Source organism: Sciurus vulgaris (assembly GCF_902686455.1).
Source record: "Sciurus vulgaris genome assembly, chromosome: 17".
Taxonomy (NCBI): domain Eukaryota; kingdom Metazoa; phylum Chordata; class Mammalia; order Rodentia; family Sciuridae; genus Sciurus; species Sciurus vulgaris.
In genome coordinates, this window is record NC_136478.1 from 71,082,425 (window position 1) to 71,108,404 (window position 25,980).

General features: G+C 51.0%; 1 pseudogene across 1 annotated transcript; it reads left to right on the top strand.

Moving 5' to 3' along the window:
- Window positions 1–270: 270 nt before the first annotated feature.
- Window positions 271–25,677, top strand: LOC306648289 (leukocyte immunoglobulin-like receptor subfamily A member 6; annotated as a pseudogene). Its single transcript, XR_013766955.1, has 8 exons — window positions 271–369; window positions 525–560; window positions 734–831; window positions 23,249–23,435; window positions 23,572–23,894; window positions 24,100–24,392; window positions 24,667–24,969; window positions 25,604–25,677. The product of XR_013766955.1 is annotated as a leukocyte immunoglobulin-like receptor subfamily A member 6 (transcript).
- The last annotated feature ends 303 nt before the right edge of the window (window positions 25,678–25,980 follow it).

Genomic DNA, 25,980 nt, shown 5'->3' on the forward strand with positions numbered 1-25,980 from the left:
GGAAGGGAGGACCAGCCCAGGTCACACTCACCTGGAAGGGGCTGGCTCAGGAGGGCACCAGGTGCACTGGCTGCTGCCTCCTGGCCCTGGAGGGATGAGGACAGGCTCCATTGCTGTCTGAGCTGCCTGCAGGGAGCCCAGGCCCACCCCACACAGTCCTGGGAACAAGAGCCAGGATCTCAGGGGGAGCTAAGTTCCCCTTCCTGTGGGCTGCTGTGTGACACCCCATGACAGACAGAACCCAGCCTGCATGTGCCCACACCCTGTGTGTGTCTCTCCTCCCGTAACCTGTGACCTCCTCCATCTGCACAGCCAGGACCTGGGGAGGACACGCCATGACCCCCACCCTCACGGCCCTGCTCTGCCTTGGTGAGATGTGGAGAAGGGGAGGGACACCCTGTTCTGGGAGGGACCTCAGCCCACAGCCAGCCCTGGCCATCAGGGGACACAGTCCCAGGAGGCTCTGGGGAGGAGAGGGCCTGCTCAGGCCTCAGGGCTCCCCTCTCACAGGAATTCTCTTCCAGGGCTGAGTCTGGGCCCCGGGACCCGAGGGCAGCAAGGTGAGTGTCCCCAGCTGGCCCAGGTCCTGCTCCTCCCTGGGGACCAGGAGCCACCCTGGGCAGTGGATGGAGAACAGCAGCTGTGGGCTGAGGCTGGGGAGCCTGGAGGGAGCTGGGCTGAGGGCTGGGATCTGAGGGGCTGTGCTGGGACCCAGCCTCTCATTCCCTTGCAGGGACCCTCCCCAAGCCCACCCTGTGGGCTGAGCCAGGCTCTGTGGTCACCCAGGGGAATCCAGTGACTCTCTGGTGTGAGGGGACACAGGAGGCCCAGGAGTACAGTCTGGAGAAAGATGGGCAGGACAGGCCTGGCCCTGACTTTCAAGTTCCCCTCAGTGCTGACCTTGGCTGTCCCCTGCTGGAGAGGAAACATCCAGGGAAGTCCAGGACCTGAACCTGCAGGCGCTGTCCCCTCCATCACGTCCCCCTAGGCTGCCACAGACCAAGAGGTAGCCAGTCCTCTCCTCCCGACAAGGTGTGGAGGGGCGTCTCCTTCATCCCTGAGTCAGGGCCATTCCTGGTCATGTGGTCACATCACAGGGAGATGTCTGGCTCCAGGATGGCCATGTGGATCCTGTCCCCTCCAGGTCCCTGGTCCCAGACTCTACCCTCACCCCTGTCACCACTCTGCCCTCACTCCAGGGGACTGCATCTGAAGCCCCCAGGTGTGACCTATACCCAGATGAAAGTCCTCAAGCTCAGACAGGGGACAGTCACACCTCCTTCCTCCCAGGGACAGGGGCCTCCTGCTGAGCCCAGAGTCTACACGCCCTGTCCTTCCACTAGCCCAGGACACCACTCAGACCCACACTTCCAGGAGGGGGACAAGGGGACCTCAGCAGGCACAAGGCAGCCCAGGGACACTCAGATAGGAGTCACAGCGAGCCAGGGGCCTGACATGCAGGGCCAGGAGCAGCTGAGACCTGCTGAGAGTCGCCTGATTCCCAGTCACCATAACAGGTAGCAGACTGGGCCACGTTGAGCAGTTTAGTCTCTAAGTCACCTACAGGTAAAGGTTAACTGGGGTCCAGCCATAAGGGTTAAGGGGAGAGCTCAGAAAGGGACAAGCACACAGGATGGCGCACAGCAAGAAGAGGCTCTCGAGGGAAAGCCAGTCCAGTGTATAGTCTACTCCAGGCTCATATCAAGTGACCTAGGTTACAGGGTGCAGTAAGCTTTGCACACGTGCAGATCACATAACCTGCTTGCCTCTCAGAGTCCACTAGTACCAAAGGTTATTATAATAAGGTAGTGTCTCCAGGCCTCAAGGACCGAGGGGTCATGGAGCAACTCTAAGCCACTCAAACAGAGCACCTTTTGTCCTGAGGACTTTGCTGGACTTGAGGGACTTGCGCTCGTCTGTACATTGACTGACCTGAAATCCCTACAACTCCCCTGTTTTGTTTTGTGTGGTCTTTTGAGTAGACATGACTTGTCTTCTGTTTAAGGAAGGTGGAGGGAGAAAGCAAGCAGCCATTGGCAAAAACAAGCACAGCACGCTAAGGCCAGAATCAATGAACCTCCTTCAATGAAAAGCTATTAGACCCAGGTAGAATTTGGTAGCCATGAGGTTAACCAACCTAATAAATCTCAACCTCCATCATCTTGTTTTACCTTCTTCACAATGTTTTTAGATGATCCAGTTCCTTTGAATGGGGTTACGATCACTACTTAAATTGAAACAACACATGTTGTTAAAATCTTGGTATCCCATATATGTTGTAACAACAGCAAATAATCAATAGCAGCCCTGTATCAAGAATAACTTGATGATACAAATTTCAGAAGAATTAACAATTTCCGCTAAGTATGGAGGCACCACCAACAAGGATACAATGACAGAAATAACACAATAATAGCCAGCATAGTTATAGAATTTTGGGTAAGTTTGGAAAACAGAGCTGTAACCAAGTTTTGGGTGCATTCTGAACCCATCTGGACTAGCAATTGTAGAGCAGATGTTATTAAACCCTTTATATCCCTGCAAGTCACTAGATGACTAGAAGAAAGAGGTTCTCTTGGGCCTCTTGCTCTTGTTGGAGCTTCCTTCTTTGAATCAGGGTCCATTTCATCCAGGGTCAAATGGAATTTGGGAATCGGATTGTGAAATCTTCAATGCCAACTCATGATGATTGACAGGTCTCACACATCTGGCAGAAATTCAGACAGAACCTGTAGGAGCAAGCACAGCAGCATATCCCCTCCCCCAAGTAATCAAAGTTGTGGGGTCCCACAATATTGGATCTGGTGGAACTTGGTATTTTACATGAATCTTTGGTAGTGGTTCCTTAGGGGTAAAGTGCCTGTCCAAGGCAGAGGACTAGAGAGGTGTATTCTCTTCATAACATACATTAAGAGCACTTGTTGTGAACAAGGCCATATTGAGAGCATTGTTAACATCAGCAAGGCCAGGAACCCTGTTTTGATTTTGTTTTCAAAGGAATGTTTTTAGTGTGCGATGTGCACATTTGACTAAGGCCTGTCCAGTAGGATTGTGAGGAATTCCATGGGTTAGAATCATATTCCATTGATTACTAAACTGAGCAAAGGCACGAGAAGTATAGGCAGGGACATTGCCAGTTTTTAAAGATGAGGTGTACCCATGGTGGCAATGGAAAGGAGCACGTGAGAGATACAGGCTGAGGCCTTCTCTGAACGATGTGCATGGGCCCATATAAGACCTGGGGGTGTATCTACGGTACCATGTCAAGAAGAAAAGGGGTAGAAGGGAGGAAAGTGAGTCACATCCATCTGCCCAAGGGCACGAGAGTGTAAACCTCGAGGGTTCAGTTTTCCAAGTAGGGGAAGGAAAGGGTGTGCAACGGGGGCAATATTAATGATGAAACGGGCCGTTGAGAGGAAATAGAAAGGTCTTCATTAAGGAGCGAGCATTTTGATAAAAAAAAATTGTGTGATTCCACAGCATCTGGAAAGAGAGGATAAAGCGATTTTACAGCAGCATCAGCATGAGCATTTCCTTCAGTGAGTGGTCCGGGAATCTTCGTGTGGCTGCCTGTGTGACAGGAAATGCTGCAGCTGTAGGGCCCTGAAACAGAGATTGGAGAGTGATCAACAGGGATAGCAGATTAGAGTCCAAGTGAGGTGACAGAACTGCAGAGGAAATGTGAGGCCTCGGTTTGCCTAAATTCTGAGAATCTGCAATGATGTTTCGGGCAGTGGGAAACTACTAGCTAATTCTGCTGCTGAGGGGAAGCTTGAGGCAATGTGCAATAATCGGTCCATTTCTTATCAGTGAATATAGATACCACAGCCCGTTGTTTTCCTCCATCGGTATAAACAGTGATCTTGCTGGAACTGGAATGGAGGAGATTATAGAAGCGGCATGAGAGACTAGACGCAACAAGAAGGGCGTTCACCCAGACGTGCATGGGAAGCAATAGGAGCAAAAGAATCAGTGAAGACAGCCTGATAATACGAAGGAAATTGTAAATACTGTAAATGTGAAGTCTCTCCATGAGTAAGACAAAGTACATGAATGTCCGTTCCTGAAAGAGATAAAATACGATTGTGACCAACTGAGATAAATCGAGCATACTTTTCAGCATAAGGAAGAATATTTCTTCCTGAAAAGCGAGGAGAATATAACCACTCTGTTTATACAAGTTGTGGTTACGAATGGCAACAGCTGCAGCAAAGACATAAGGCTTTCCTGTAAATGTAATTAGAGATAAAGGAACATTGAGTGTTGGGAGTCTGTCTATAAGGGTTGTAGATATTTCTCATTAACTCCTGCAGTCAGTGCAGAAGGTAACTGGGAAAAACCTGGTGGGATTATGTTGCTTTTTCTTTTTTTTTTTTCTTTTTTTGCAGTGCTGGACATTGAACCCAGGGCCCTGTGTTGCAAGGCGAGCATCCCCCAAGTGAGCTGTATCCCCAACCCAATGTTGCTCTTCCAACAGCTGCAGAAAAGGTGACAACGTATCAGTAGATAAAGAAATATATGGTAGAGCCCAATTTAAATGTCCTAAAAATTGCTGTAAATGAACTAAGGAAAAATCGGAAGGAAGAGTCAATTTTGGAATATTAGGAATGGAAAAACATTGCCGTATCTCCTGTCCTAAATAGTCAATAGGGAGTTGTTGAATTTTTTCTGTGGCCACATGGAGGCCAGTTTGTAAAAGTGTGTGTTATAATGCAGTTAAAGTACCTTTTGTAAGTACTGGCCCAGTATTCAAAATATCATGCATATAATGATAAAAAGAATATGTGGGAATAATTGTCAGAACGGCTGAAGAGCCTTATTCACAAAATGCTGACATAATGTGGGGCTATTGAACGTAACTGAAGGAAGAATTTTCCACTGATATCTGTCAGCAGGCTCATGATGATTGAAAACAGCAACTGTGAAGGCAGACTCTTCCCGACCATGAGGACAGAGAGGAATAGTACAGAAACAGTCTTTGAGGTCTGTTACAAATAAGGACGAATCTTGAGGGACTACATCAGGGCTAGGCAATCCACGTGGAAGTGGACCCATAGGTTGAAGGCACTCATTGATTTCTGTTAAATCTTGTAACACTCTCATTTCCCTGATTCCCTCTTTATGATAAACAGGGTGTATTCCATGGACTGGCAGAAGGTTCAACACGACCCAATTGTAACTGTTCTGGAGTGAGGGCCTCTGGGGCTGCCACCTTCTCCTCAGACAGTGGCCACCGTTCTACCCAGACAGGAGTGGTGACCTTCCACGTTAATGGTAAGGTGCTCAATTTCACAGAGGCCCCTACAAGAAAGGGGCGACTCCATAGACGTTTGTAACTTGTGCAAGATGTCTCTGCCCCACACAGCACAGGGAAATGCCATAATGTACAGCTGAATGTGAGTGATAACTTGCTGTGTGTGGAAGGGGAGGAGCAACGCAAGCACAGAGAGCTTGTGGACAGCCGTGCACTGGTGCCTCCTGTGCCCCGATCCCAGGTGGCCCTCTGTAAGGGCCAGGCACGAGGCCACTTTGAGAGAGGTGTAACTATAACATCAGCATCAGTGCAGTTAGCCTGTGATTGACTATTCGTTTAAACAAAGGCTTCATTTTGGTCTATTTTCAGTAATAGATAAACAAGCTCCAATAATGGTGGAGCCAACTCCTGCATTCCCTCTTTCCTTTAGGGGCTCTTGGGCAGTAATATAAGGAATCACGGTCAATTGAGCTATGAGGTCCTTTGGGGAGATTTAAGGACATATGAGACCAAACTTGAATGTATATTACACCAGCATAATCAGAACCAATCGCTCCAGGAATTATGAATTTTCCTTCTTTACCACTGTGGGAGTGGGGCAAAATTAAACAAAAGGTACCCTTAGGTAGAGGTCTTTGAACGTGGGTACGATCTTACACTCTTCCCAGGGAGACGCAGTGAGCATCCTCAGTAGTAATCAGATCTGTTCCTGTGCGCCCTCTAGTGGCCTGAGGGGGTTTGTGTCAGAGCTTCTGTGACCTGGGAACATCTGTGAAGCACACTGCACAGGAAAGGGTTCCTCCTCCTTTCGCCCTGGGTCGGGAGGTGACCCGTGATTGGGTTTCCTGACATGCCTGTGTTAGATCTGCTTTGACTAGCCCAGTGAAATCCTTGATGACAGATTGGACATTTCTGATTGAGCCGTTTTGGGGGCCCTTTCTTTAAATCTTAGTCCTTTTGAAGATGACCAGGTTTTTACAATGGTGACAAAGTTCATCTGAGGGCTTTGGAGCAGCAAAAGTAAAGCAGCTCTATGGCTTTCAGTTCCAACATTTTGACATGCCCTTATTAAATCAGACAGCGCAGTACCCACTTTACAGTACATAGATTTCATTACTCCTTACAAACTTGGTTGGCATTTTCATAAGCCAGTTGTTTGGTCAGAATATTGGCAGCCTCCAACCTGTCTACTTGTCTTTCAGTAGCTTTAGTCAATGGTTAAGAAAATCAATGAAAGGCTCCCCCGAGGCTTGTTGAATTACAGCAGGGGACTAGGAAGGACCCCGAGTGTCTGGGATGCTCCTCCATGCTTTACAAACTAAGGTTCTCTTCTGAACAATGGCGCCTGCGGGCAACTTAGCTTGTTGTTGTAATGTCCCTCTTTGCCCCATGCCAAACACGTCATCATACCCAGTATTAACATTTCCTTGAACATTATCATCAGCTTAAACACAGGCTAAATCAGAGTATTCTTGTAAAAAGCACTATATTTTGGGGCAGGAGATGTAGCCATCTTCACCAATGCTTTCCAATCAGTAGGAGCCAAGGCATAAACCCATTCCCAGCCCCTCTATCATATTAAGAGTGAAATTATGATTAATTCCACTTTAAACAGAGCAAAAGGCAATTGTTCACATTCTGACTGATTAGCACCGTTTAATCTAATGGGCAGACAGCCGAGATCTGAGTTTCTCCCTGCCTCTGCCGGCTTGAGACATTCAAATAAATGAGACTGGACTGGAGGAGGAGGAGGAGGAGGAGGAGGAGGAGGAGGAGGAGGAGGAGGAGGAGGAGGGGGAGGGGGAGGAGGAGGAGGAAAAGGAGGAGGGGGAGGATTTGGAATACGAGGAGAGGGCTGAGAAGAAACTTCAGTCTTAGAGACCACCAGGGAAGTTTTTGGCTCTGTCAAAAACTACTACTTTTGAGATAGCGTCTCCACACAAATACGAAGCATGTACCACAGTTACAGGAGCCCTCAGCTCCTCATGCAGTTTTTTACCTATGCCTTCCCAATCTTTGGATCTCTGGATCCAAATCTTCCCAATCTCTGGATACAGTGGACAGCAGGGATCTATTTCAGACCACAAAGCAGCGCGATCAGCCTTACACACACTATGTTTAGCCTTATAAAGCAAATAAGAAAGTTCAGCCTGATGACAATGTTGAGCGTCAGACAAGGAATTCCCCATGGCTTACCAGTGGGGTCTGTGCCAACTAGTAAGTGACATACATCAAGTCTGTTCCAGGCAGCAAGCTATCCCCTTCTCCCGACAACAAGTCCAGAGGGTCCCTGCTCATCTATTCCAGGCTCATATCAAGTGACCTAGGTTACAGGGTGCAGTAAGCTTTGCACACGTGCAGATCACATAACCTGCTTGCCTCTCAGAGTCCACTAGTACCAAAGGTTATTATAATAAGGTCGTGTCTCCAGGCCTCAAGGACAGAGGAGTCGCAGAGCATTTCAAAGCCATTCAAACAGAGCGTCATTTGTCCTGAGGAGCTTGCTTCACTCAAAGGAACTTTGCTCCTCTGTACAAGGACTGACCTGAAATCCCTACGCCAACAGGCAAGAGGAGAGAATCACAAGGCAAGTGACCAATATGGGGGACTGGGGGTAAAACTGCCCCAAACTGACCAAGCTCAGGAACGGACGCATCTATAGATCCAAGGGAGCTTCCAGTGAAATCTCAAACCAGGAACATACCTGGGTGCTTACACTCTGTCCATGGAGTGTAATTAACTCAGCCACACTGAAGTCAGATGCAGGATCCTCTCCCCCTCCAGCTGACCCACCCCTCAGCACTTACCAAACACTAAGTTCGGCATGTCAGAGACACAGGCACACCAGGTGTGCACGACACCCTGGGTGTTAATCCACAGACGAATGGACCAAAATAATTCCGTGTATCTACACAGTGGAGTTTATGTGCCATAAATAAAGATGAAATCATGTCACTTGCTGGACAGTGGACAGCTTGTAAGAGCATCACATTAAGTGATAAAAGCCAGACTCAAAAATTCAAATGCCTGTTCTCATACAAATTAGGAAGCTAGAAGGAAAACGGGGAGAAAAGACCAAGAAAAGAGCTGTTGAAATAAAATAAAGGAGGAGAACCCTCCAGTAACCCCAGAGGTGCGGGAGGTTGAGGAAGGAGGATCACAAGTTCAAAGTCAGCCTCCATGAATTACAGAGGCCAGGCCCTAGCAACTTAGCAAGACCCTGTCTCTAAATAAAAAAATAAAGTGGGATAGAGATGTGGCTCAGTGGTTAAGCAACCTGGTTTCAATCCATGCTACCACATACAAACACACACAGTAAAAAAAAAAGAAAGAAAAGAAAAAAGAATAAGGGAATTCACGGCAGGGGAGGAAGTAGATGGGCAAGGGAAGAGGGAATGTTGTGGTCAGTGAAATCACCCAGTGGTGTCACATGCATGTACTGACAAGCCACAATGAAACTGGCCACTCTGTACAGTTGAGAAGCACCAAATTACAGGAAGAAAAAGAGAAAGACAGAAAAAAAATCAATGATTGAATTTAGCATCATCAAAACAGCAAATCACTCTTTGAGAAAGGCAAAAAGAAGGAGAAAAGAATCATATCAAACAAAAATAATTGGGGAAAATATCTAAACATCATTTATTTATAAACCTGGTCCTTCAATGTCCAGTGAATTGCAGGGAACCTTACAGCATGGGCCACAATCACCACAAACACCAGGGAACAGGGAGAAGCAGCACTTCCAGCTGCCCGGTGCCCAGGGCCAGGTTGCAGCCAGGACCTGCCTGACACGCTGCAGAGGGAGAGGGCAGCCAGGCCCTCTGCCAGCAGGGGCTGCTGGGAGGCAGGGGGAGGCAGGGGACCTTGCAGGAGAGCCCGGGATCAGCACAGGTTCCCATGGACAGGGCAGACCAGCATGGAATCCACCATAGCCTCCTGCCCCAGGGAAAGAGCTTCACGTCCATCATGCCCTCCTGCACCCACTACAGGACAGCAGTTGTCAACACATGGCCAGAAAAGACTCACAGGATGCAGGTCCTTGTGAAGAGCAGGGGCTGTGTTCACTGACCCTCTGGGAGCTGCTCCCAGCTGCTGCAGCAGATCCCCACACACTGGGTGCGTGCAGACACACATGATGCTCTGGTTGGTTTGCTTGTGGTCATTCAGCTCTAGAGGGCAGAGGATGGCTGTTGTCACTGAGTGGAAGTCAGGGTCAGCAGGACTCCCTGTCCATGGGCTGTAGGGAGAATCTGCTCCCTCCCAGGTTCAGCCCTGGGAGATGCAGCCTGCCTTCCTCCTCAGGATTCTCTTCCTAGTTGTGAAATATAGGCCCTTTGGCATGTTGTAACTGACATATGATGAGTCCAGACCTCTGGAGGACACGGTGATGGTCCTGTCACGCACCTTAGCAATGGTGACTGCTTCCATCCATGGACATGGTATACATCTTCATTTATTTAAGTCTTCCTTGATTTCGCCCAGTCATCTTGGGTTTTTTCAGTGTGGTGGTCTTGAATAACTTTTCTTGTATGTGTCAGAAAGATAAAACAGGGTGGTGAGCTCATGAGACACAGACACTCAGCCTGTCTTTTGAAAACACTTGTGATCTTCTCCCCTGTGTTGAGGTATTGATACATTGATACTGATACCACTGACCTGCCCTGACCCATCCACCAGGATGGCCCCTCTGTGTGACACTGTGGAACCAGCCCCCCTGCATTCCCAGGCAGTATGAGCACCCTGCTCCTTCTTTGCTGCATGGGGTCCTCCAGCAGAGGGAATGAACTCTCAGGCATGGTACAGACGGGAAGACCAATGTATGAGGATCATGGTAGATGGGATGGTCTCTAGGACACAGGGTGATCACAGACCCTTGAGGCTGCACTGTCATGGAACCAGGATCCACATTGTCATAGGCAGGATGGGCAGCAACACTTCTATCCAGCTCAGGAGAGTGCAGTGTTCACTGCTCACAAGTTCTGATGGGTTTTTAAGACAAGGAATTTAACAGACCAGCAACTGCATATAAATGGTTTTCTACACGTACATGTAGCACATGACCATTTTGGGGTAAAGTTTGGTTGTTTGTGTGTTCGTCATGAACCACCTGCCACGAGCCACCTTGACTCATGAGATGCCTCATGCCTGAGCGACCTGGGACCAGCACCTCTTACCATGTGGCCTCAGATCCCACTGACCCTGCTGTTATTCTGGAGACAGCGCTGCTTTCCAAATCTCCTCTCCAGGAGAGATCCTAAAGCTATTCTAGGTGTCTTTCCAAAAATGACAGCTCTTACCTCACAGTTGACAAATACAGACCGGGACTCTATCTTCTAAATCTGTCCACCATCACCACTAGCAGGAAACACAGAGGAACCCTGCACCTCAGTGGATGCTGTGGTCTCACTGTGACATGTTCCTGCACCAGCACAGCAGGATGAGCATCAGCCAAACACTCTTGGGACAAGCCAGCTGAATCTGTGATGATGCCACAGGGGTCAAGGTTAGCTGACATCTGAAGGGACAGGAGCACCTGGGGCCTCAGACTGAGAGCAGCTTCATTCACGCCCATGCTCCTGTCCATGAGCTCTGAAGGGTTTCTACACCAAGGGAGGTGAGGAGGTGAGAACCCGCACTTAGGGGGCTTACCTGGTTGCCTGCTGGAGGCTGCTGCCCTGTAGGGCCCGCAGTGGTGGCTGGCCTCGCCCTATGGCGCCAAGAAGCCCAGCTGCAAGTGCTTTCTATTGGCTGACTGATCTCCTCCGCATCTGTGCTTAGCTCGTGATCAGTACATGTCCTCATTACCCACCATTACGTCTCCACGAGCCAAACGCCTGACCCGTTAAGGTGACTGGCTGTTATATCCCATAAAGCTGCGTACTTTGTGCAGCGGAGGCAGGCAAGGAAGGCAGGCAGGCAGCTGCGGGATGAGAGGAGAGGAGAGGCGGCCGCGGCGCGACGAGAGAGGAAGAAGAGAGAAGTGGCAGCTGCATGAGAGAAAAGAAGGAGAGAGAGAGCTGCGCGACAAGAGAAGAAGGAGAGAGAGAGCTGCGTGACAAGGGAAGAAGGAGAGAGAGAGCTGCGCGACAAGGGAAGAAGGAGAGAGAGAGCTGCGCGACAAGGGAAGAAGGAGAGAGAGAGCTGCGCGACAAGGGAAGAAGGAGAGAGAGAGCTGCGTGACAAGGGAAGAAGGAGAGAGAGAGCTGCACGACAAGGGAAGAAGGAGAGAGAGAGCTGCGCGACAAGGGAAGAAGGAGAGAGAGAGCTGCGCGACAAGGGAAGAAGGAGAGAGAGAGCTGCGCGACAAGGGAAGAAGGAGAGAGAGAGCTGCGCGACAAGGGAAGAAGGAGAGAGAGAGCTGCGCGACAAGAGAAGGAGAGAGAGAGCTGCGCGACAAGGGAAGAAGGAGAGAGAGAGCTGCGCGACAAGGGAAGAAGGAGAGAGAGAGCTGCGCGACGAGAAGGAGAGAGAGAGCTGCGCGACAAGGGAAGAAGGAGAGAGAGAGCTGCGCGACAAGGGAAGAAGGAGAGAGAGAGCTGCGCGACAAGGGAAGAAGGAGAGAGAGAGCTGCGCGACAAGAGAAGAAGGAGAGAGAGAGCTGCGCGACAAGAGAAGGAGAGAGAGAGCTGCGCGACAAGGGAAGAAGGAGAGAGAGCTGCGCGACAAGGGAAGAAGGAGAGAGAGAGCTGCGCGACAAGGGAAGAAGGAGAGAGAGAGCTGCGCGACAAGGGAAGAAGGAGAGAGAGAGCTGCGCGACAGGAGAAGAAGGAGAGAGAGAGCTGCGCGACAGGAGAAGGAGAGAGAGAGCTGCGCGACAAGAGAAGGAGAGAGAGAGCTGCGCGACAAGAGAAGAAGGAGAGAGAGAGCTGCGCGACAAGGGAAGAAGGAGAGAGAGAGCTGCGCGACAAGAGAAGAAGGAGAGAGAGAGCTGCGCGACAAGAGAAGGAGAGAGAGAGCTGCGCGACAAGGGAAGAAGGAGAGAGAGAGCTGCGCGACAAGGGAAGAAGGAGAGAGAGAGCTGCGCGACAAGGGAAGAAGGAGAGAGAGAGCTGCGCGACAAGGGAAGAAGGAGAGAGAGAGCTGCGCGACAAGAGAAGGAGAGAGAGAGCTGCGCGACAAGGGAAGAAGGAGAGAGAGAGCTGCGCGACGAGGGAAGAAGGAGAGAGAGAGCTGCGCGACAAGGGAAGAAGGAGAGAGAGAGCTGCGCGACAAGGGAAGAAGGAGAGAGAGAGCTGCGCGACAAGGGAAGAAGGAGAGAGAGAGCTGCGCGACAAGGGAAGAAGGAGAGAGAGAGCTGCGCGACAAGGGAAGAAGGAGAGAGAGAGCTGCGCGACAAGGAAGAAGGAGAGAGAGAGCTGCGCGACAAGGGAAGAAGGAGAGAGAGAGCTGCGCGACAAGGGAAGAAGGAGAGAGAGAGCTGCGCGACAAGGGAAGAAGGAGAGAGAGAGCTGCGCGACAAGGGAAGAAGGAGAGAGAGAGAGCTGCGCGACAAGGGAAGAAGGAGAGAGAGAGCTGCGCGACAAGGGAAGAAGGAGAGAGAGAGCTGCGCGACAAGGGAAGAAGGAGAGAGAGAGCTGCGCGACAAGGGAAGAAGGAGAGAGAGAGCTGCGCGACAAGGGAAGAAGGAGAGAGAGAGCTGCGCGGACAAGGGAGAAGGAGAGAGAGAGCTGCGCGACAAGGGAAGAAGGAGAGAGAGAGCCTGCGCGACAAGGGAAGAAGGAGAGAGAGAGCTGCGCGACAAGGGAAGAAGGAGAGAGAGAGCTGCGCGACAAGGGAAGAAGGAGAGAGAGAGCTGCGCGACAAGGGAAGAAGGAGAGAGAGAGCTGCGCGACAAGGGAAGAAGGAGAGAGAGAGCTGCGCGACAAGGGAAGAAGGAGAGAGAGAGCTGCGCGACAAGGGAAGAAGGAGAGAGAGAGCTGCGCGACAAGGGAAGAAGGAGAGAGAGAGCTGCGCGACAAGGGAAGAAGGAGAGAGAGAGCTGCGCGACAAGGGAAGAAGGAGAGAGAGAGCTGCGCGACAAGGGAAGAAGGAGAGAGAGAGCTGCGCGACAAGGGAAGAAGGAGAGAGAGAGCTGCGCGACAAGGGAAGAAGGAGAGAGAGAGCTGCGCGACAAGGGAAGAAGGAGAGAGAGAGCTGCGCGACAAGGGAAGAAGGAGAGAGAGAGCTGCGCGACAAGGGAAGAAGGAGAGAGAGAGCTGCGCGACAAGGGAAGAAGGAGAGAGAGAGCTGCGCGACAAGGGAAGAAGGAGAGAGAGAGCTGCGCGACAAGGGAAGAAGGAGAGAGAGAGCTGCGCGACAAGGGAAGAAGGAGAGAGAGAGCTGCGCGACAAGGGAAGAAGGAGAGAGAGAGCTGCACGACAAGGGAAGAAGGAGAGAGAGAGCTGCGCGACAAGGGAAGAAGGAGAGAGAGAGCTGCGCGACAAGGGAAGAAGGAGAGAGAGAGCTGCGCGACAAGGGAAGAAGGAGAGAGAGAGCTGCGCGACAAGGAAGAAGGAGAGAGAGAGCTGCGCGACAAGGGAAGAAGGAGAGAGAGAGCTGCGCGACAAGGGAAGAAGGAGAGAGAGAGCTGCGCGACAAGGGAAGAAGGAGAGAGAGAGCTGCGCGACAAGGGAAGAAGGAGAGAGAGAGCTGCGCGACAAGGGAAGAAGGAGAGAGAGAGCTGCGCGACAAGAGGAGAGAGAGAGCTGCGCGACAAGGGAAGAAGGAGAGAGAGAGCTGCGCGACAAGGGAAGAAGGAGAGAGAGAGCTGCGCGACAAGGGAAGAAGGAGAGAGAGAGCTGCGCGACAAGGGAAGAAGGAGAGAGAGAGCTGCGCGACAAGGGAAGAAGGAGAGAGAGAGAGAGCTGCGCGACAAGAGAAGGAGAGAGAGAGCTGCGCGACAAGGGAAGAAGAAGAAGACGGCGGTGGTGGAGGAGGAGGAAGAACCAGGCACTTGGCTCAGAAGCTCTGCCATAAAAATAAAGACCTTAAAACTTCATTTGAGAGCCGAGTCTTCATTACTCGCTGGACGAGACAGTTGCCTGCCACTACGGTGGCCTGGCATCTGTTCTGGTCCAGACCCTTCTCCTGGAGACAAAGTCTTAATCACCTGGGAGAGAGCCACAGACGCCCTGCAGGTCCAGGTGATGAGCCACATTGGCTGGAATTACCATTGGATTACCAAGGCACTCTCCCCGAGGGGGTGCAGGACACAGATCCTGAGTTGACCAGGATCCAACTCAGTTTGCATTCCAGGTGGCATCCTCTGGAGAAGGGACAGGAAGTCTGCCCAAACCAACCAAGCATGGGAGGTACGTGTGGCTGCCATGGGAGGAGGCTCACAAACATGCGAGCCCCACCCTCCAGCCCAGGCAATGGGTCTGCCCAAGACCAAGGCTGATGAGGACAAGAGAAACCCCTGCCCCCACCAGGGGCCATCCCTGAGCAGTGAGCACCAGCTGTGTACAGTGGAGCAGGTGCTGCCAGGCCAGCTGGGCTACAGGATTCACCCAGCAGGGTTCAGCTGGCTGTGTTCAGTGGCCCTGAGGCATATAGGTGGACCCCCAAGGGAGTGGGCATGTGCAATGGTGGAGGATTACAGGGACACATGTCCCTGCATTATTTTGGCACTGCTGTGACTGAGCATCTGACCTCTCAAATTCAGAGAGGTCTGGATGCAATGCCATCTGTGAGACCAGCAAGTCACCTGGAGGCCTCTTCCTTCCTTGGAACACACTCCACCAGGAGACGGCAGCAACTCCTGCTCCCTGAGGCTGCAGCCTGAGCTGAGTGTGGGAGGAAGGAGCTCACAGCACCACTGTGCAGGATCCAATGTCTGCTTGATCTACATGGAGCCTCCCATCACTTAGTCCAGGGTCAGGGCACCTGGATACCCATGAAATCCCCAGGGAAATAAGATCATGACACTTGGTGCACTAGGGAAGGCTGCTAGGGGGATATACACAATGGAGCCCTCAGTGCTTATGATACAGGAGAACATGGGAATGTCCCCTTTCAAATGCATGTGACATGGGCTGAGCATGCAGCTCTGAGGTGGAGTGCTAGCCTCTATTCACAAGGCTCCAGATCCATCCCTGCTCCAGAAAACAAGCAAGTTGGGGCAAATATGGACTGTCTGGGTGCCTTCTCTTGACTTAGGAGATATAGATATAGCTGATGTATGGAGACATTATCCTTAAGGTTTGAACAATTTTCTGTTATTATTTCCCTGAAGAAGGTATCCATGAAGAATGAAGTTAACATCCAGAATCTCTATGCACTCAGACCACTAAATAGACAAGATCTTTTTTAATAAATGAACTGTACATGTCATATTGTGATTAAAATGGCTAACACAGAGAAAAAGGATATAATTTTTAAATCTCAAAAGTGAAATATCACTTTACATTTAGAGGCAAACCTCCAAGATTACTTCCTATTTCATAGCACAAATCTTAAAAATTGAGGACGACTTGGAATGATGTGTTCCGAGCCCTGAAAGGAAATAACTGTCAACAAAAAAGAAACTCTCTTTGACATAGTATAAATAAAATTTGAATCAGACAGGGAAGGCTGGAATTTTAAAAGCCTCAAAAAAAGTGTCTGCTATCATTTGTTTCAACCCTGTCAGAATTACATCCTATTTCTTAGCACAAATTGCAAATGTCCAGCAGGACTTTGAAAGATGTGTTTTGAGCACCAAAAGAAAGTAAATGTCAAAAAACAGTTCTTTATCCAGCAAAGTCATCCTTCAGAATCAAATGGGAAATGAAAGCTCTCTAACACAAGCAAAAACTAAAAGAACACATGACTAATAAAATGACATTATAGAAAATACTCAAAGACATATTTGACACAAAATAAATAGAATAAAATCCCCAGAGCTCACAAGTGAAAAATCTGATTGAAGAGTAGCTAAACAAATGAGGAACAAGATCAAATTAGACAAGAAGTAAATCAAAAAGGTGGCAATTAATAAACACCTCTATAAGAACATTAAGTGTAAATGGTCTCAATGTTTCCATTAAGAGACATAAATGTGCAGAATCCATTTAAATGAAGATCCAGCGCTCTGTTGTTTTCATGGTATGCACATTATAGACACAGACAGCCACAGGCTGAAACTGGAAGGATGGAAATTGATAGACCATGTAAATGGAGCCTGAAAATAAGCAGGAGTAGCTACTGTCATATGTGACAAAGCAGACTTCAAATCAGAATTAATCAGAGGAGTCAAAGAGTCATACTGATCAAGGAACAATCCAAGAAAAATATGTAAGTGCAGTAGGTATTTCTGCTGCGAACATTGACATATGTGGGAAGCCGTCCTTATTTAGCAGAATCAGACTAGGAAGAGCCATGGGAAGCAGAGGCCTGGCTTCTAGGACCTGCTGGAGAGTGTGTGGCACTGCATGAGAGTGGTTTCCTGTCTCCTTCCAGAATTTTCTCCCTAAGGGAATGGCTCCTCTAGCTACACCCAACCTGTCCATCACAGAAGAACCTCCTCCCGGTCCTTGCCCATTTACCTGTATGTAACAAACAGAGGAGAGTTGGAAGAGTTGTTGTTGTAAGAGGCCACATTTGGTAGGGCTGGACCTGTCGCAACCCTCTCACATGAAAAGAGTATTGGCTCTTGTGAGTTCCCTGAGTTGATAAGTTTTTTGGATAATAGATAGAAAAATGACCAACATCCTCATCCTGCAGTTAACTTTTCCTCCTCCACATACCTCAATTACACGAAAGAGAGACTAGTGGAATTATAGACTCAGAGAGATGTTAGTGCAATAAGAATGCGTGATTTAAGCACACCTCTCTTACCATTAGGTAGGTCATCCAGACATAAAGTCAGTAAAGACTCTTTGAACATGAAAAATATTATAAATCCAGTGGCCTTGAGGGACATCTATGTATTATTTCATCCAACAGTATTTGAAAACACTTACTCAAGAAAACTTCTCCAAAAGAGAGTATATTTTAGACCACAAAGCAACTCTTAGCAAAAATAAAAATGCATATAATTCTTTCATTTTATCTGATCATAATGCAATGAAATTGAAATCGATGTGAAAAATTCCTACAGAATTATGTCAACATGAAGATTGAAGAATATGTGTTTGAACAATGAATGGGTGGTCAAAGAAAGCAGGGGAGCAATTTTCAAATTCTTAGATTCAAGGAAGAATATTGAAGCAACATTCCAAAACCTCTAGGACACAATGAAGGCAGATCTAAGATTAAAGCTCATGACATGAGTGCCTACATCAGAAAACTGATCAGAAAGGCCCCAAATTAACTACCCAATGACCCATCAAGATCTTTAAAACACATGAACAAATACATTTCAACACCAGTAGAAAGAAGAAAATAATTATGATCGGAGTTGAAGTCAATACAGTTGAGAAGTAAAAAACAATGAAGAGCTGGGATTGTAGCTCAGTGGTAGGACCCTTGCCTAGCATGTGTGAGGCACTGGGTTTGATGCTCAGCATCAAATATAAGTAAAATAAAGGTCCATTGACAACCAAAAAATATTTTTGAAAAAATACAAAGGATCAATGAAATGAAGACTGTCATTCCAAAACAAACAAGGTTGATGAGACTTCAGCCAAACCCAGCAAAAGAAAAAGAGTGAAGACTTAAATTTTAAAATGTAGAGATGAAAACAAGAGAAATTACCACAGAAATTGAGAGGATCATTAGGGACTGTTTTGAAGATTTCTACTCCAATAAACTGGAAAACCTAGAAGAAATGGATCTATTTCAACATACATCTGACCTATCAAAGTTCAATCACAGAAAACCTAAATAGACCCATAGACAGTAATAAGTAGAAGCAGTACAGAAAACCCTCTAACAAAGAAAATCACAGGACCGGATGGATTCTCAGCTGACTTCTACCAGACCTTTAAACAAGAACTGATTTCAGTGCTCCTCCAATTATGGCAAGAATTAGAAAGGGATGGAGCACTTCTGAATTTATTGTATGGCCAATATCACACACATATCACAACCACACAAGGACACATCAAGGAAAGTGAACTACAGATGAATGTTTCTCATGAACTTAGAGCAAAACTTCTTAATAAAAGATTAGAAAACATTTCAAGAACAGATTAAAAAGAATGTTTTATCCCAGGAATGCAAGGTTGCTTTAACATATGCAAATCAATAAATGTAATTTACCACATAATGGATATAAGAACAAAATCACTTTGTTGTCTCAAAGGATGCAGAGAAAGCCTTTCAAAAAATTCAGTGCCCATTTGTGATAAAAACACAATCCTATTCAAAAACATCTCAAAATCATACAGTACCTAGCAACAAAACTAATCATGGGGGTGAAAGACCTCTACAATGAAAACTATAGAACCTTAAGGAAAGAACCTGAAGGAGAAGCAAGAGGATGGAAAGATATTCCATGTTCAAGGATAAGCAGAATTGATACTGTTAAAATGGTCATACTACCCACAGCAATGTAAACAGTTGATGCAATTCCCATCAAAATACCAATAATGTTTTTTACAGAACTTAAAAGAGGAGTTCTAAAATTCTTTTGGAAAAACAAAAAATCCACAACAGCCAATGAAATCCAAGGAAAAAAATATTGGAGACACCACGATTCCTGATTTCAAATTAAACTACAGAGCAATAGTAATGAAGCTGCATGGGACTGCCATAAAAACAGGCACATAGACCAGGGGACAGAAAAGAAGACACAGAGAAAACCCCACATCCTACAGTCACCTGATGCTTGACAAGGGGCCAAAACCTGCAGTGGAGAAAAAACGGCCTTTGTAACAAATGGTGCTGGGACAACTGGTTATCCACTTGCGAAGAATGAAATTAGAACCTCATCACTCAGCCTGTTCAAAGGTTAAGTCAAAATGGGTCAAAGACCTCAGAATGAGACCAGAAAAATGCAACTCACAGAAGAAGACACAGAGTCAACACTCCAGCACACAAAGGCAAGAGCTCCTCCATAGAACTCCTAAGACTCATGAAAGAGGGTCAAGGCTTGGTAAATGGAATGGCAGCAAATTAAATCCTTCTTCACAGCAAAGGAAGCAATTTAAAATGTGAACAGAGAAGCATGAAATGGGAAAAAAATCTTTGCTACCACTCTTCTGACAGACGATTAATATCCAGAACATATAAAGTCTTCATAAAATTTAGCAGCAAAATTACCATCCAGTTAATCAATGGGCAAAGAAACCAAACACTTCCCAAAAGAAGACACAATGATCACCAAATTTATAAAAAATATTCATTATCCTTTGCAAATAGGAAAATAAAAATCAAAATACTCAGAGATTTCATCTCCCATTAGACAAAATGACACTCATCAACAATACATAAAATAGTAAGTGCTGGACAAGATGTGGAGAAAAAGGAGCCCTGTACACCCTTGTGGGACCTTGGTTAGTACAACCACCATGGAAATCAGTATGGAGGATCCTCAGAGGACGAGGCACGGAACCACCATGGGACCCAGCTACACACTCCTCAGTATTTCCCTGAAGAATTAACGTCACCTTCCTCACTGACACACCCACACCCCAGGTTGACAGCAGCACAACTCACACCAGCCAGACTAGGGAAGCAGCCTGGTGTCCTTCAGTGACGACAGGACCAAGAGCACGTGGTGCCCACACAGTGGAGTCGTATTCAGCCATAAAGAGAATGAAACGGTGGCGTCTGCAGGAAATGGATGGAGCCAGAGGGCAAGGTGTCAAGTGGAATCAGCTAAACTCAAGGTCAAGGGTCGTACGTGTTCTCTCACCTGTGGAAGCTGCAGAGGGAAAAGGGAAAGAATGGGGGGATCTGATGGAATCGAAAGTAGACCAGCAGAATAGAGAAAGGGACCAGGGGCAGAAGGAGGGACAGTAGGTGACCACGGGAGGACAGAGGTCCAGCCATCCTGCTGGACTGTGTGCGTGTTTGAGTGTGTAACACAAATCCCACCACATGTCCACCCACAATGCCCCGGTAGAAAATGTGGGAAAACCAAGTAGCAACTGCGCACTGTCTGCAAGATGCACTTTAACCTGGTGCTTTGGTTTGTTTCCTTGATTTGTTCACTTACTTGTTCATTTATTGTTGACTGAGAGTCTCTCAATCTGCCGGGATGTCCTTGAACTCCTGGGCTCCAGTGTCCTCCCTCCTGTCCCTCCCACGGAGCCAGGACTGCAGGCCCTGCCCCTGGGCCCAGCTCAGGAAACGCAGAGGGTGCTGGTGAAATGGGAAGAATATTCAGAAACCAAGAGAGAGCTGGGGAACCCAATTCACAGCAGCAGAATAGACTGTGAGTCAACACGCGTCTCGAGACACAGAAGGACATTTCGTAGTATAAAAACGTCAACCCATCACCCACCTGCGACATCATGGAGACACCCCCACCCCACCAGCACTCAGATACACAAGGAAACAGAGCTGGGTGTGGCCTGTGTCCAGGCTGTGATCCCAGCACTCGGGAGGCTGAGGCAGGAGGGGGAAGTTCAAGGCCAGCCTGGGCAACTTAGGGAGACCCTGACTCTAAATAATAATTAAAAAGGGCTGTGGATGTGGCTCAGTGGCTAAGTGCCCCGACCTGAGCAAACCCTGGTACAAAATGCAAAATCCCCAGGCAGATGGGAGGGAAGCTGAGAAAGGCGGTGACGGAGGTGCCCGGGTCCCACCTGAGGGCTGCACACACATCCAGGCAGGACCCGTGAGCCCACAGGACCTGAGGCTGGAACCCCAGAGAGCAGCTGGGCCGAGGGAAGAGCCAGCCATCCTCCCCCACAGCCAGGGCCTCCGCAGGGCGCCCCTGGGCAGGCGCAGGACGGGCCCACAGATTGAAGACACTGTGGCCTCATCAGGCACCTTCTCAGACCTCAGTGGAAGGATCTGGAAACCGGGCCTGAGAGGGAGACCAGAGCCCACCAGACTGGGGAGAGAGCAGGCTTCCTTGAACCCCCTTGGGACAAAGAGGACATCAAAGGGGATTAGAGAGCCTTTCAGGACAAACAAAAATGAAACCAGGACACATCAGAACTTTGAGGAAAAGCTGGGGTGGTCAGTGGGAGGTCACTTGCTCAGCATGTTGGAGCCCCGGGTTTCCTCCCCAGCCTGGCATGGGGGACAAGGAAAGGAGGGGAGGAGGGGAGGGGAGATGAGACCAGGGGAGGGGGAAAGGTGAGAGGAGAGTACAGGAGGGGAAGGGGAGGGGAGAGGACAGGAGGGGAGAGGACAGGAGGGGAGAGGGGAGGTGCACAGGGAGGTGGCTGGGCTGCCCTGGGCCCCACACACAGCTGAGCTGGCCAGGTCTGGCTGCAGACATGGCTGGAGCAGAGCACAGCTCCCACCCCTCCCAGAGCCCTGGGCCCACTCCCCCTCACATGGAGCAGGAGCCTTCTCCTCAATGACCCTTGATGACCCCAGACCCCAGAGGATCCTTCCCTGTGGTTCCTCCTCCATGTGGGGAACCCTCCATGCTCCTCTTCTGCTCTTGACAGGAAGAGCTGTGGATTTCAGACATGGCAGGGACAACCTCTGAGAGCTCAGAGCAGATGGGCCCTCACGGAGTGTGCACCAGCCCAGCACCACGAACCTCTCCCGGCCCAAACCCAGGCTGGCCTCCAGCCCTGGAGGACAAGCTGGCTGAGCCTGTCCGTGTCCAGACACTGCTGACCCCACACTCCAGGTCGTGAGGAAGAGAACAGGCTCCAAACTGGACGCTGGGTCTGGAACACCAGATGTCCCTACGCAGGACGACACCACAGTGGAAATGAGCTGGCACTGAGCTGGAGCCTGGCCCCCGAGGGGCACCCTGCCCAGGAGACAGGGGTTCCCAGGAGGCAGGAGGCCTCAGATTCCATCCCAGGGAGAGGGGTGGGTTCTGCTGCTAAGGAGAGGGGAAGCCCCGAAGGGGACCATTTAGCAGAGGAAATCCACACCAGTACCAGGAGGAGAGGCGAGGAGCTCCCTGGGCCCTGCCCCTCTCTGTGCCCCCAGCAGAGCTCCAGCTGACTGCACAGCCAGGTGCTCAGGGCCTGCTGCTCTGTGCCCACCTGAGGGGGACCTGCGTCTTCCCTAAAGCATGTCCAGGGCTGGGAGACCAATGGCCCCAGCTAAGACCCAAGAACCCAGCACCAAGATGGACAGATGGAGACCTGCGAAGGGAGGACCAGTCCCAGGTCACCGTCACCTGGAAAGTGCTGGCTCAGGAGGGCACCAGGTGCACTGGCTGCTGCCTCCTGGCCCTGCAGGGATGAGGACAGATCACACAGACAGTGGAGGGGTGAGGACAGGCACCATTGCTGTCTGAGCTGCCTGCAGGGAGCCCAGGCCCCACCCCACACAGTGCTGGGGAAAAGACAGGATATCAGGGGACGACAGTTCCCCTTCCTGTGAAACTTTCGTTGTGACGCCCCACGACAGGCAGAACCCAGCTTCCATGTGGCCACACCCTTTGTTCCTCTGTCCTGCCATAATCTGTGACCTCCTCCATCTGCACAGCCAGGAACTGGGGAGGAGAAGACATGACCCCCACCCTCACGGCCCTGCTCTGCCTTGGTGAGATGTGAAGAAGGGGAGGGGACACCCTGTTCTGGAGGGACCCCAGCCCACAGCTAGCCCCTGGCATCAGGGGACACAGGGCCCAGGAGGCTCTGGGGAGGAGAGGGCCTGCTCAGGCCTCAGGGCTCCCCTCTCACAGGAAGTCTCTTCCAGGGCTGAGTCTGGGCCCCGGGACCCGAGGGCAGCAAGGTGAGTGTCCCCAGCTGACCCGGGTCCTGCTCCTCCCTGGGGACCAGGAGCCACCCTGGGCAGTGGATGGAGAACAGCAGCTGTGGGCTGAGGCTGGGGAGCCTGGAGGGAGCTGGGCTGAGGGCTGGGATCTGAGGGGCTGTGCTGGGACCCAGCCTCTCATTCCCTTGCAGGGACCCTCCCCAAGCCCACCCTGTGGGCTGAACCAGCCTCTGTGGTCACTTGAGGAGGCCAGTTATGTTATGGTGTGAGTGGACTCTGATGGCCCAGGAGTACCGTCTGGAGAAAGATGGAAGATCAGGGTCCTGGGACAGACAGATCCCACAGGAGCCCAGGAATAAGGCCAAGTTCCCCATCCCAACCATGACAGAGCACTATGCAGGGCGATATCAATGCTACTATCACAGCCCTGCTGGCTGGTCAGAGCGCAGTGACACCTTGGAGCTGGTGGTGACAGGTGAGGGGACACGTGGGGTCCCAGCCCCTGGCTCTGCCCTCAGGAAGGGGGTCTGCTCCCAGTTGTCCCTGTCACAGCCCAGCTGGGGACGGTGTGGAGGAGGGAGCCCATTAACACCTGCCTCCTTCTCTGCTAGGATTCTACAGCAAACCCAGGCTCTCTGCCCTGCCCAGCCCTGTGGTGACCTCAGGAGGGAATGTGACCCTCCAGTGTGGCTCACGGCAGGGATATGGCAGGTTTTTCTCACTAAGGAAGGAGGACACAAGCTCACCTGGACTCTGGACTCATAGCAAGACTCCAGTGGGCAGTTCCAGGCCCTGTTCCCTGTGGGCCCCGTGACCCCCAGCCACAGGTGGACATTCACATTTTACCGCAGTTAAAGGAGATCCCCCCATGTGTACCCCGCAGTTACTGGAATACACGCCCCCCCAGTGATCCCCCTGCAGCTCCTGGTCTCAGGTGAGGAAGCTCCACCTTTTCTGACACAGTTAGGGACATCCAGCAGGTTGTGGGGACCTTTATCTTAGACAGCCCCAGGTGAGAGAAAGGATGAGGGAACCTGGGACCACATGGCCAGAGACCCAGGTGTGAGGGAGTGACCTGCAGCAGGAGGGGAGGCAGGGCTGGCAGGTCCTCCCTCAGCCCAGGATCCTCTTCCCTCCAGGGCTGTCCAGGAAGCCCTCCCTCCTGACCCAGCATGGTCCTGTCCTGGCCCCTGGAGAGAACCTGACCCTCCTATGTCGCTCAGACAGTGGCTATGACAGATTTGCTCTATCCAAGGAGGGGGGACAGGACCTCCCACAGCTCCCTGGCCAGCAGCTCCAGGCTGGGCTGTTTCAGACCACCTTCCTTCAGGGCCCTGTGACTCCCATGGGGGTCGGTACAGATGCTACGGTGGACACAGGCTCTCCTCTGAGTGGTCAGCCCCCAGTGACCCCCTGGACATCCTGATCACAGGTGAGGAGCCCAGAGTGTGCAGTCAATGACCCAGACTCTGCACAGCCCTGTGTGGGAGGCTCAGGAAGTGATGGGCAGGGTGAGGTGTGGGGTCTCAGGAGGGAGAGAGACAGGAGGGTCAGGGAGGGGCAGAGAAGACAGAGACAGGGAGGCACAGGGAGAGGAAGATCAGAGACCCTGAGCCAGACAGAGAGCACAGGGTCCTCAGAGAGGCCCTGGTGAGGTCTCAGCTCAGAACAAGCTGGGGCCCCTCACCCCTCCTTCCTCTCTCTAGGACAGCTCCCTGCCACACCCTCCCTCTCAGTGCAGCCGGGTCCCACAGTGTCCTCAGGAGAGATCGTGACCCTGCTGTGTCAATCATGGATCCAGTGGGACACCTTCCTTCTGGTCAAGGAGGGGGCAGCTGATGCCCCCCTGCGTCTGAGACCAGAGTCCAGAGCTCCAGGGTTCCAGGCAGAATTCTCCATGAGAGCTGTGACCTCAGCCCTCACGGGGACCTACAGGTGCTATGGGTCTCAAGGCTCATCCCCCTACATGCTGTCACAGCCCAGTGACACCCGGGCCCTGGTGGTCTCAGGTGAGTAACCCCTGACCCCATCCTCTGTGAGCTAGGGGTTCACTCAGGGCCCTGCCCAGGACAGCTCTGGGTGGGTGGGAGTGAGGGGCCCTGGGAGGGTCAGCCAGTGGGATCCACCCCTCAGAGAGGAGGGGTCACCGGGTCCTCCAGCATGTGCCCCCACCCCATCACTGGAGTCAAGAAGGTGAGGTGGGCACAGAGGGTCCTGGGGAGGCCAGGCAGGTGCAGGAGGATAAGCAAGACAGGTCCCAGGGTCAGCTGCACCCTCACCCACCTGTTGCCTCCTACCCAGGATCCTCTGGGGCCCGGCCCATACCTTTGGGATGATCCCTAGCGCTGATCACTGAGCCTCACTGCCAGCTGTGGCCCAGGCTCCACCTCCCCTCCCCTCCCCCAGCAGCTGTTCTGTATCTCCCAGAGGATCTCTGCTTCCTCCTCACACTCTCAAGGATAGATTTGCATCCAGGGTACCAGGCTTAGACACAAGAGTGAGTGGGAACCCGAGTTTCTAGGGACTCAGAGCTGGAGTCATGAGGGTGAGGACAAGGCACAGGTGACACTGGGCCCACCGGGGAACGAGCAGCCAGCTGAATGGGGAGCAGGCAGCCCAGCCCTCACCTCCCACCCACCCCAGGAGGCCCTGAGGAGGAGCTCCTCACCCTCATGCACCCAGGACCCCAGACGGGTAAGTGAGGGGCTCTGGCAGGAGGTGGGGTCCCAACACAGGGCTGAGCTGGGGTGGAGCAGCCTCCTCTGGACACGCTGACCTGGACCAGCCCCTCCCCTTGGGCTCAGCGTCCCCAAGTGCAGAGGAGAGGCCTGGCCTGACCTTCAAGTTCCCCTCAGTGCTGACCTTGGCTGTGCCCTGCTGGAGAGGAGGTACCCAGGGAAGCCCCAGGACCTGAACCTGCAGGCACTGTCCCCTCTGTGCAGTGACAGTGACCTGTGCAGGGAGGGCTCGGGAACATCAGGGTGTCCAGGCTCCTTCCCTGCAGCTCAGGCTGAGCTCTG